The sequence below is a fragment of the Haliotis rufescens genome, unplaced genomic scaffold (genome assembly GCF_023055435.1).
Source record: "Haliotis rufescens isolate VD_foot unplaced genomic scaffold, xgHalRufe1.0.p SCAF_9, whole genome shotgun sequence".
NCBI classification, from domain to species: domain Eukaryota; kingdom Metazoa; phylum Mollusca; class Gastropoda; order Lepetellida; family Haliotidae; genus Haliotis; species Haliotis rufescens.
This window is the reverse complement of record NW_025964383.1, coordinates 16,611,287-16,621,971: the sequence shown is the minus strand read 5'-3', so window position 1 is coordinate 16,621,971 and position 10,685 is coordinate 16,611,287. Positions and strand designations below refer to the sequence as shown.

The 10,685-nt window shown below is 38.0% G+C and overlaps 1 long non-coding RNA gene across 1 annotated transcript; it reads right to left on the bottom strand.

Moving 5' to 3' along the window:
- Positions 1–3,263: 3,263 nt before the first annotated feature.
- On the bottom strand, positions 3,264–8,754 carry LOC125377410. Its single transcript, XR_007219566.1, has 2 exons — positions 8,687–8,754; positions 3,264–3,759 (listed from the first exon to the last, which is right to left on the bottom strand). It is a non-coding gene; the product is annotated as an uncharacterized LOC125377410 (long non-coding RNA).
- Positions 8,755–10,685: the final 1,931 nt, after the last annotated feature.

Sequence of the window (10,685 nt, the reverse complement as noted above, 5' to 3'; positions counted from 1 at the left end):
AGGGCACAGATCACAAACCAGGTGAAGTTAAGCAACGTCTGTCTCGGAGAGTAGCTGGATTGGTGACCATGTTAAGCAGCTTGAATCCTGAGAGTTCCTAGGGCTTCGTTCCTGCCCCACGCCACATGTGGTGTCTCCTTTGGCAAGTGACTTTGTTCGAAATGTGCCTCTGTTCACCCAGCAGTGAGTGGGTACCCGGTTGGGTGAAATGGTAATGTGTCTTTTAACCGTCTAGCTCTTCACAGGCAGATTGGGTTGTATACTCCCTAGCTCCTGGGCAGAGCCTTCAATAATCTTTGTAAAGCATCAAACCAAACTTTAAACCAAGAAATTAGTTATTTTCACATACATATCTAACGAGTGCTCTGCGTATCATCAACATCCCCCGCAAGAATTTTTTTAACGAGTCAAATGAAGCTCCGAAAAACAGGGGCAGTAACTCTGTCAAACTTTGTCGAAATGAAACGGGACTGCGATATGCCTATCATCAACATATCGACATCTTGTGTGTAGAGTGTCAGGGATATTCTCTGGAAACTGAAGGAGGAGTTGATTGCACAAGCTTACTACCCTCTCTCACAATAAGGCAAATGAATCACCGAAAAACTGGGGCAGTAACTCTCAGAATTAGTCGAAATGAAACGGGACTGCAATATGCATATCATCAACATGTCGACATCTTGTGTGTAGAGTGTCAGGGATATTCTCTGGAAACTGTAGGAGGAGTTGATTTCACAAGCTTACTACCCTCTGTCACAATAAGGCAAATGAATCACCGTAAAACAGGGGCAGTAACTCTGTCACAACAAGCATGAAATACTCACATCCCCCGCCAATATGACATGTCGGGTGTGTGCAATGCATTGGCTCCTGTGAACTATGTTCACGGGGCCTTTTTGTAAAGAAATATACTACGTTTTTCAAGATCTGCTCCGGAAATGAGGACTACCTCCATTTTCAGTCTAAATCAAAGTCATTGCCATGGAAACTCGAAAAATAACTCTTAAAAAAAAAAAAAATATCCAAAGGCACCAGTTCACCACTAGACCAACCAATGTGCAAAATATGGTAAAGAAAAATGGTCGGTTCTCAAGATCTGCTCCGGAAACGAGGACAACTGCCATTTTCAGTCTAAATCAAAGTCGTTGCCATGGGAACTCGAAAAATAATTTTTTTTTAAAATCCCAAACTATCAAAAGGCACCAGTTCAACAATAGGTCTATCTATGTGCCAAGTTTGGTGACGAAATATGGTACGGTTTTCAAGATCTGCTCCGGAAACGAGGACTACCGCCATTTTCAGTCTAAACCAAAGTCGTTGCCATGGAAACTCGAAAAATAACTTTTTTAAAAATCCCAAACTATCAAAAGGCACAAGTTCACCACTAGAGCTATCTATGTGCCAAGTTTGGTGAAGAAATATGGTATGGTTTTCAAGATCTGCGCCGGAAACGAGGACTACTGCCATTTTCAGTCTAAATCAAAGTCGTTGCCATGGAAACTCGAAAAATGTTTTTTTTAAAATCCCAAACTATCAAAAGGCACCAGTTCACCACTAGATCTATCTATGTGCCAAGTTTGGTGAAGAAATATGGTACGGTTTTCAAGATCTGCTCCGGAAACGAGGACTACCGCCATTTTCAGTCTAAATCAAAGTCGTTGCCATGGACACTCGAAAAATAACTTTTTTAAAAATCCCAAACTATCATAAGGCACCAGTTCACCACTAGACCTATCTATGTGCCAAGTTTGGTGAAGAAATAAGGTACGGTTTTCAAGATCTGCTCCGGAAACGAGGACTACCGCCATTTTCAGTCTAAATCAAAGTCGTTGCCATGGACACTCGGAAAATAACTTTTTTTAAAATCCCAAACTATCAAAAGGCACCAGTTCACCACTAGAGCTATCTATGTGCCAAGTTTGGTGAAGAAATATGGTACGGTTTTCAAGATCTGCTCCGGAAACGAAGTGTGACGGACGGAAAGACGGCCGGACAGAGGGACGGAAGGACGGCCGGGCGGACGGACGGCACCCATTCCTATATCCCCCTTCCACTTCGTGGCGGGGGATAATAAGTCGAAATGAAACGGGACTGCGATATGTGTATCATCAACATGTCGACATCTTGTGTGTAGAGTGTCAGGGATATTCTCTGGAAACTGTAGAAGGAGTTGATTTCACAGGCTTAGTACCCTCTCTCACAATTAGGCAAAAGAAGCTCCGTAAAACAGGGACAGTAACTCTGTCAACATTAGTCGAAAAGAAACGGGACTGCGATATGCGTATCATCAACATGTCGACATCTTGTGTGTAGAGTTTCAGGGATATTCTCTGGAAACTGTAGGAGGAGTTGATTTCACAAGCTTAATACCCTCAGTGGGACGGACAGACAGACAGACAGACGGACGGACGGACGGACTGCGCCACGACCACAGCAAAAAAAGTGTAGGTTTCCGTCTTCCGGAAACCTTCCGGATACCTTCCCATTTTGGATCCGGCCCGGATACCTTCCGGAAACCTTCCAAAAAAAATGTTAAAATTTGGGGGTGCATTTTGTTCACTTAAGTGTGAAACACATAAAAAAATCATCTTGAAAATACCAAGAAATTTGAAGGTTGCTGAAGGCATCTGGAAAGTTTCCGGATGCAAATTTTCTTCATGTATTGTTTCTAGTTATTAATGTTAGCCTATGCATATCAGATAGCTGTTGTAATATTCTGTGTTATTTTAGTTGTAAATATCCTCCTCAAACTGAGATATGTGGGCATGCATTGTTCACAAGTTGTTTCGCGACATGGGTACAAATGTGTGAAGCTTATTGCTGGTGTCCCCCACCATGATATTGTTGCAATATTGCTAAAAGTGGCAAAACAGCATTCTCACTCAGAAAAAATGGAACGTCATTGGCTATGTGCTTTGGCATTTGGCCCTGGTGAGATTAAAAGATTAGTTTGGAACGGTATCAGTACTTGTTATATCTGGACAGTGTAGTTTCATGTGAATATCAAACAGAATACAATTGTCCCAAATTGGTGAATAAGACTAATGGCATTCATAGAAAATACCTAAATAAAGTACAGAAAAAAAATATCAATGTCATTTGTCTACTAAAGTGGAACTACAACTTTTGTTAAGTGAGCTGTATTTATAGTAGGAAAACATTCAGGGCATTAGTACATTTTATATTTGTTCAGCACCTATGTTATGGCTCATCAGTATTATATTTCGTTATGCTAATAAAGCAAAACAAATAATGTTTTTGGAAAAAAATCTTATTTATTGATTATATGGCATTTCATTGGTACATATCCCAAATTGAAATTTGATCAAGCAAGAAGAGCATAAAGTAACCAGTGGTGTTTGCAAGACCTTACAGAACAGACGCTTCAATGCCATTTTCTAAATAAACAAATTAGTCAAATCTCAGAAGAATTTCATGGAAGAAGAATATCATAAGTCAATTATGTTTCTGCAGTAAACCACAAAAGCCATCCAGATTTGTATAGTCAGCATCGGTGTACACAACCTGGACATAGTCACAGTGCTTTGGCATAAATTCATTCAGACTTGATTAGTGTCATAATAAAACCACCTACAGTCACACTGATGTAGCATTATTCATTCAGAATCATCACTTTCTGAGGTGAAACTGTTGGTTGTTATCGGCAGGATTGTTCATCACCCGGCGAGTCCCTTGTCTGAATTGTGTGAGCAAGATCTTCTTAAATGTAGCTGGTGTCAGATTGTGAAATCCAGGTACCTGAAACAATTCATAACATCTTAAGAAACTTGTTATTAAAAAATTATTTACAAATGTAAAAAGTTGTCTTCTCGAACAGTGGGGTATTGACAATTTATCTTGCAACTGACATTTAACCAATCTTTGAACATGTAAATAAGCCATTGCAAACAGAAAAGTGTTCAGAAAATACAAAAATGTATCTGGTCTTCTAAAACAATACCTTAAGCGCCACAAGGTTCATCTGAATTTTGCTTGAATGTTTGCATTACAAAAGGAGGAATGGTAAACAAGACAATGTAAAACTAAGTAACATAGGTTCTTATACATAAAAACAGAACTATTCATAATAATCAAAACACAGGTCATGTAAGTGATCTCAAAATACAACATAATGAGCGAGTGAGCTGGTATAGTTTCATGCAGCTTGTTAGCAATATTCCAGCTATGGGCTTCACACATTGTACCCATGTGGTGAATTGAACCCGGGTTTCAGAGAACGTTTTACCCACTAGGCTACCCTAGCACACCAAATACAAAAGAAGGTACATTAGGAATTCAGACAATAGATATTCTCTCCAAATTCATTAATTCATTATTGGAAGCAATATTGAAATTCAAATTTTGACAAATTAGGATGAGACTGTAGAAGTATTTATCTAAGTTATTCTGGATATTTAATATCTACCATTAATTGGTAGTCCATCACAGACAGTGATAAGAAATCAACTGAAAAGTACAACCTGAACCATCAACTAAAATCTATGTATATTACATTAATTGGGCCGGTCATTTATTACCGGTATGTTCTCCTTCATTTTTGACACTACCTTCCCTGAAAGAAAATGCAAAGCACTTTATATTTTATTGTCCATTTTGTCAAAAGCCTCCCCTAGAGACTCTCACATTTTTGGGTGAACCCCCCGGTTTGTTCTGATCTGAATTCAAATATTCATGACTCATTATCATATTTTATCACTTATCCTATCTTTTTTGAAAATTAACTTAATGAAGATTAACAATAACATGCAAATCTGCCACAATATTGGTCTGGCAAAGTTTAAATTTATCATAATTACTGTTATAAAGTTTTGGATTCATCGTCTGTTCCTAAATACAGTGAAACCCACCCTTGCCTTGCGTGACATTATTGAATCATCTACCCTAATGTTCTTTATGCATTGCCCTGAGAGGGTATGTCAGACCATGTCTTTCAAAGTATGTTATTTCTGCCCTTTTTAAATCGTAGTATATATGTTCGTTTAATCTGGCTAAATTTGTCATTAATCGCCAACAGCGGAAGGGATGATGTAAATCCGGCGGGGGTCCATGCAGGTAGCAAAAGTACTGTAAGTCCCCATGGACCCTAGCATGGTGATCTACCTTCAGCTGCTGGCGATCTATAGCCCTTTTTTATATTGTACCGTTATATATTGTGATATCTTTTATAGTTGTATGCTAGTTTTAAATTCGTATTTATCTGTGATATTCTAGTAATTTTACTGTCCATCGATGACTGGTTTTAATTTAGTTATAATATATGTATTAAAAAGTATAATTTCTCGTCACGATATGGCTGAAATAATGCCGATGTGACGTAAAGCTTTAACTCACTCACTCACTCACTTTATGCATTGATATGCATCTGCACAGAGTGGTCAAAGTCCTTGTCTGACACATAGTGTGCTACAAGGGAGACATCAAGTTGTATCCAGACAAACTGTCTGACAATCTCAAGGGCTGCTTTGGTAGCATCAAGGGATGTAGCTAATCCTACATAACCAAAAAACAAGTGACATCAACTCTTCTACAGAACACATGATCAAAGCCTGACCCACCTTTGATGTTTATTACCTTGCTACTCTAAAAACAGCTAATTAGCAAAATGAACTCAATGTCAACTCATTGTGGACTAGGGATTAACAGGGCAATTAGTGTCGGGTGGGTATTAGCACTTGCAATTGTCTGTTAGTTACTTAATTGAGTAGTGACGGCTTAGTCAGTTGTGCATTTACAACCACGCTGACTGCTATTCAACTTATCAAGACAGTTTACTATGTAACATGCTTCTTGGGACCAAGGAAATGTATCTTGCTTGATAACAGTTTTTTCTACTTTATCAGAGATCAGAAATAATAATAATGACGTTTTTGATGTGCATTTCTTTGTTGTGTTCACTAGGATGATTAGTAGTGATGGTATTTGAATTATTAGACACTATTTATTCCAAAAAAGGAATAGGGTTGGTAAAGAGGCAAAGCTAATTTGAACAACATATACAATTAATAAACAGACACTGTAAAAAACCCAGACTAACTGTATCTACAGTTGAAACTATCATGATGCAAAGTTTCACTGAATCAAAGTCATATCTTTTCAAGACTCAGATCAGGTTGTAGTGATTTAAGTTCACATAAAACTTGCTAATTTCAAATGACCAATCCCGCACTTATGATTTGGTTTGGTTTGTTGTTGTATGCCGCACAATATTCCTGCTATATGTAAATAATCGAGTCTGGACCAGACAGTCCAGTGATTGACATCATGAGCATCGACCCACACAATTTGGATCAATGACATGCATCAACCAAGTCACCGAGCCTGACCGCCACCTGATGGCGTTAGTCAACTCTTTAGACAAGCATTGTCGCCTGTTACGGCAAGTATTGGGTTACATTATATTTGTGTGTCCAAATTACGCCATTATTAGAAATAATATGTATTATTATTATACATATGAATATGATATAAAAATGGCAAATATGGTTGACAATATGAGCATTGATATAAGCAATTGGAGCAGAATTGTGAATATTCACCTAATGAAGGAGTAAGTATATACTCCGAAATGTTGTGATCATCATAATAAAGAAGTTGACATCATTACATTCTCCACTTTTAAGTTATTATGTGTATCACTTGTAAATAGCTTTCATAGACTTCAGGAGTATATATGTGATATATGTGTGCACTTAAATAAATCACTGCATCCTTACCTGAGGCAGGAATAGATAATTTGACAGAAACAATAGTCAAATTTATAGCCAAATACAGGTATCCGAAGATTTTCTGTTGTCGCGACACTTTCAGTGAAACCCATACAGTAATTGATTTGTAGTAGTAAACTGTTCTGGTATTTTCTGTCTGTAGCTGTAAAGAAGTTCCGTTATTGTAGCGAGCAACTGCTCAGACACTAGGAGGAACAAGATGTCATAGATATTAACCCATTTGCAAAATGTACAGCCTGAAGTATGTTTGTTGCCACATATCAATAAAATAGTTCCAAAAATTGGCTGATTTATTTGTTGTAATGTAAGGGCAGAAATAGCATCAGTTATTACTGACAAATATCTCTTGTAAAACCTTTCAACATGTTCAAATGACACATCGAAAGGCCATTGTGAAAAATTGTGATCTGACAGCACCATGTTAGGATTCTTGAATACAGTTTCAGCTTGACATTGAGTACTTCAAACTTTAAAGCGTATAATGTATTCACAATAAGTTAGCTGCGTCTGCCAATCAGAGTCGGCGAGTAAATTGGAGTAACGTAGGGGGCTAATTTTTAAGGTTAACTTGTATCAACTATTTGTGTTTTTTGTGAGACGATGTGTGTTTACTTGTTATAAAATGCGCATCCGCAGGCAATATTTAGTAAACAAATAATTAAAACTTATGCAACACCATAGCGTGTGGAGACGATAGACCACTGAAAAGAGCATATATATGCACACCCAATGACCCCTGACGTCACAAGGTATTGTTTTGCCAGTGTGTCAGGCAACAAAATACTATGAATTACATCACAGGATATTGTGACCTGAAAAGTTTGTGGTACTGTATTCTAAAGGTAGGCCCAAGATTCTAGACAATCCAGTGATTGATATTGTGAACAACAATCAACACTGTCAGATGGTCACTGTCAGATGCCATGAACCAGGTCACCGAGCCTGATCACCCGATCTATTAAGTTATCTCTTATGGGTGAGGCTAAAACGGCACCTCAGCAAAATGTCACTGATTTCTCGGACGAAAACAGCATCTTGTTTTGGCAAAAAGGGCTACTAATTGTTGTCTGTTATCTGGAGAGACATTCTTGTGATGTTGGTTCCTGGCAGAAAGGGGAGATATATAAATGTAATTTCTATAAAATTACTATTTATTTCCTACTTACTAAAATAAATATGAAATATATAGTATACCTGTAGTGCAGTATCTTGACATTTTCGCCAGACTCAGTTTCAGCTTGACATTGAGCTAATCTGAGTAAAGGTACTTAAAACTTCAAAGCATGTGATCTTTCAATGATAAGTTTAGTTGCACCTCCCAATCAGAATCATGAGTAAATTTGAGTAGAGGCTAGTTTCTAATGTAAACTGTTTTTAGGTGATTAACATTTCACAATTATTTGTGTTTGCAAGTTTAATTTTATTTATTTTACTTCAAAGACATCAAAGCAAGTTATATTTTCACAATGAGTTTAGTTGCATCTCCAAATCAGAGTCGGCGAGTAGATGCTAGTTTCTAATGTAAACCTTTTTGAACATTTCTCAGTTATTTGTGTTTACAAGTGACCATACGAGTTTAATTTCATGTATTCGGGCATGTTCAGACCCAAGGTAAAATAAATAACAAGGTGCTGTTTTCACCAGGCAATAGTAGGCGAGGTGCTGTTTTCGCTTTATAGTATAACCCTCTCTTACAACTAGCATAGGTTGATGGGGACCAATTCCAACCCGGAATCCCCACATGAGTGGGTATGGTTTTACGCTGTTTTTAGCAATACCACAGCAAGGGACACATGGACTTCACACATTGTACCCATGACAAGAATCGAACCTTGGTCTTCAGCACTTCAACCACTAGGCTACCCCACCGCCAAAATTCCCAACATGATAAAGTTGTCATCATGGTATTCTTCAACAAGTGCAAGTGAAAATATCCATACCTTTCAAATGTCTTATCTTACACTTCACTATGTTCACTGTTGCAAAACATCTGTCATTTAATTTGTTCTTGATTCTTCACACCTGCAAAAGTAAGTTTAGTCTACTAACCATTCTCACAGATTGGTGAGTACCACAGATTTATTTGTCGGTACGGTATGAACTAAGAAAATGAGTCACATTAGAGTATCTAGATAAAGGAATATAAGTAGGCAAACATATTTCTACATCATATACATTAGCAAGGATTAACATAAGTTTGCTAGATTGCTTATCCTACAAAAACTAAAACACACATTTACTAACATATATAAAACTGAATAAGTGGCTTACAGAAGATAAATAACTTTAATACGTGATCAATATAATTCACATATTCCTTACCTGAATCAGAGTGGTCTCTGTCTAAATTTGGCACGTCTTCAGCTCCCTGCAATCGCCAATTTTGACGAGGTTGTGAAACATTTCTGCTGTAGGAATATTACGTCCGCTGAGGTAATCCCTTGTCACACTGCCTTATCTAGGCATGGTAGGCAAACACATATTCCATACACGACGCAGGTAAACTTCCTAATACACACTGTCGAAATCCCCGCGGCTCCCAATATGGCCTGTATGAACTGTAATCGGCCAACCTCGTCTCTTTCCGTAACTGCTGCAGAAATGACCGCTCGTCATTCGTGACCAACTCGTGTTATTCCGGGACAAGGAAGTCTATCCATAATTCCCTGTATGGCCGAGGGCGCCATTTTGGAACACAAATGTAAACAAACACTCAAACCTCGCTTACCTCGTGTATCGATACATTGTTCTCAATCACCTCAAACACGGAAATCCCGGTCGAAATCCACCTGAACCATCCACAACGAGGACGTCAAGTATTTCGAAAACTCGATTGGCAGCCGAAGGAAGGAAGAGCAGCTTGCAGATGCCAGGTACGTAGCAGGGCTTCGAGACATAATGTTCCATGATTTCTATACAGAGATCTTATGGAATGGATTGATTTAGATATTTTCCTGATCTCCATGTTACTACTGTAAACGTCAAGGGCCTTTTAGTTTTGTTGTTTTCGGAAACCTTTTGTTATTATTATGATTAAGTGTTTGTTGTGACATGGGATTAGGGCTTGCATAAGAGCTACAGGTGTAGGACTTTTAAGGGTCGTGTCCTTAGTCTCAACATAACGCTGGGATTTGAAGATAAGGGTTAGTTACCAAGGGTATACATCTGGCAAAGTGCATGTCATACAAAACGTGGCATTCAATTCCAATCATGTGTTCCCACCTGAAAGTGAGATATGGATTACAATGAATAATGACAGCTTATCAATCTTTAACAAATTCACACTGAAACTTTAAAAGAATAAAGACAAGTTAGTTGTTATCTGTTTCAGCATGTTCAGGGTTTGTGGGGAGGTTCACAGACATCATCAGGGAGGATACGAAGTATTGAGTGAGTATTTTTGTGTGTGATAATTACAAACTACATGTATTCATCATGGTATATTTCAATGCAGTGTGAAACATCACACTCACAATAGTCCAGCTCTGTGATGGCAGCCTGTAAATAATTGAACATGGTCCAGGCAATCTAGTGATTGTTATTATCAGCAAAGATCCATGCCCTCAGAGTATTATGACAAACTAGTCTGACCACCCATTTCATTAGTTGATTAGTGTTTGCAGCGGTAGAACATGTAGAAAGTAACAGTTTCAGTCCACTAGTTCTTATAGTGATAGCATATAGCAAAACCTTTAAAAATGCCAAAATCCTACTAGTCCTTAGGATACCTTTACTATTGGGCAGTTTAGCAAGGACTATAGGACTAGTGCCAATTTCTAACCCTGGTGTTTGGATGTTGTGTTTGTGCGTGTATGTTTGAGTGTATTTAACTTAAATCATGAATCTTATACTTGTTTTTCTGTGCTTTTACAATGTAGCCCAAATTTCCTTGGGAATAATAAAGTATTATCTTATTCATATCATTTCTGAACAAAGAGT